This window comes from Buceros rhinoceros, unplaced genomic scaffold (assembly GCF_000710305.1).
Source record: "Buceros rhinoceros silvestris isolate BGI_N320 unplaced genomic scaffold, ASM71030v1 scaffold39394, whole genome shotgun sequence".
NCBI lineage: Eukaryota > Metazoa > Chordata > Aves > Bucerotiformes > Bucerotidae > Buceros > Buceros rhinoceros.
Window position 1 is genome coordinate 13,168 of NW_010408303.1, and position 1,384 is coordinate 14,551.

A 1,384-nucleotide genomic window follows, 5' to 3' on the forward strand; every position below is an offset into this window, starting at 1 on the left:
CCTCTTGGGTTACTTCTTTTTGGCAGGGCTGCCACAGCAGACAGGGTGTGCAGCTGCGCACCTCAATGGCTCTGGTGTGGAGTTAGCCCTGGGGATTTTACAGTCTAATGGCTCTGTGATGAAAACCAGGAAAAACCTTACAGACTGGGCAGGAGTCCCACCGCAGCTCAGCCTGTAGCATGTCTGCCTGAGACAAAGGGCTGAAGGGACACAGGTAAGACCATGCTCGCAAAGATCTCTCTGAAGCAAGGAGGGAGTGCAGGTGGCCGTCACTATTACTTATCGTATTATCCTAGTGATTAGTGGTTTTCAGCACCCGTAAGTTTTTCACCAATCAAGTTTCATGAAGACCAGATGGCCTTAGACTATGGGCAGCTGCCCTCAAACTGAGGACAACCAAACAGGACGACAGGGTTACCTTGCTCTGCCTCCTGAAAGGAGCTGAGGGCTGAAAGCACACCATATTCTGGCTACTAGAGGATCCAGGAGTTTTAAGCCTTGATTTTTGCAAGTAATACGGAAACTCTATTCTAGACCCTCTTAATTAGCCACATTATAGATGCACTTGAGGTTCGACCCAAGTTTACACACATACACTCACTATATGATTTCCCATACAATGCCTGGAAACTCCATATACGTGTACCCATACAAACACCCACAGCCCTGCACCCACCTACCGTCGGTTATGACTTTGTGCACGCAGCTGTCCCTAACAGGATACTCACAGCATTACATTTTCCACTCATCTAACAAATTTCAGTGTAAAGCACAGCCCTGGGGAGAAGTTACCCACACAGTTAGAGACCTAACTGCTTGCTGTTGCTTAGTCTCTCTGCGAAGTTGCTGGCTTACAGGCGTTGATTTCATAAACACAGCTGCACTCATGGCTTGGAGGGCACCCAAAAACCCTGCAGTGTCCTCAGACTATGTGTAAAGGCGATGCTCGACTGCTGCATCAGCTGTTGCTTGTGGATCTAGTGCTCTCCAAAGAACTTGCCCTGTGACTGCAGGAAGGCCAAGGCAGACTAAATCTCACTGACCGCTGGGACCAAAGAGCTGCTTCAGGAATAGCAAGAGAGCAAACCTGGCAGATACTGCAGATGTCTAAGAAGGACACTGACACTAGCAAACAGCGAGATTAGTTTTTTCTGCTGCACCTTCTACAGCTCGCAGCTCTCCTCCAACCCAGAAATGGCAAGGTTTCTTTTGGAAACCCTAGGAAAAGTGTTCCATCTACTAGGTCTGATTGAGATAAAGAGACTGGATAGTAGGAACACAATGGAGATTGTGGGGAACTTGTCAACAACCATCTGGGAAGGATACCTATTCCTCACTGACTGCAGTCAGCTTCCTGCTTTTGTTTTAGTTTTCTTTCCTGCTG

The 1,384-nt window shown here is 48.0% G+C and overlaps 1 protein-coding gene across 1 annotated transcript in view; it reads right to left on the bottom strand.

The window, feature by feature from the left end:
* Nucleotides 1-1,384, bottom strand: part of ADAM19 (ADAM metallopeptidase domain 19) — a gene marked incomplete at its 5' end in the record, with an annotated part of 27,589 nt that overhangs the window by 1,233 nt on the left and 24,972 nt on the right. The window lies entirely within an intron of this gene.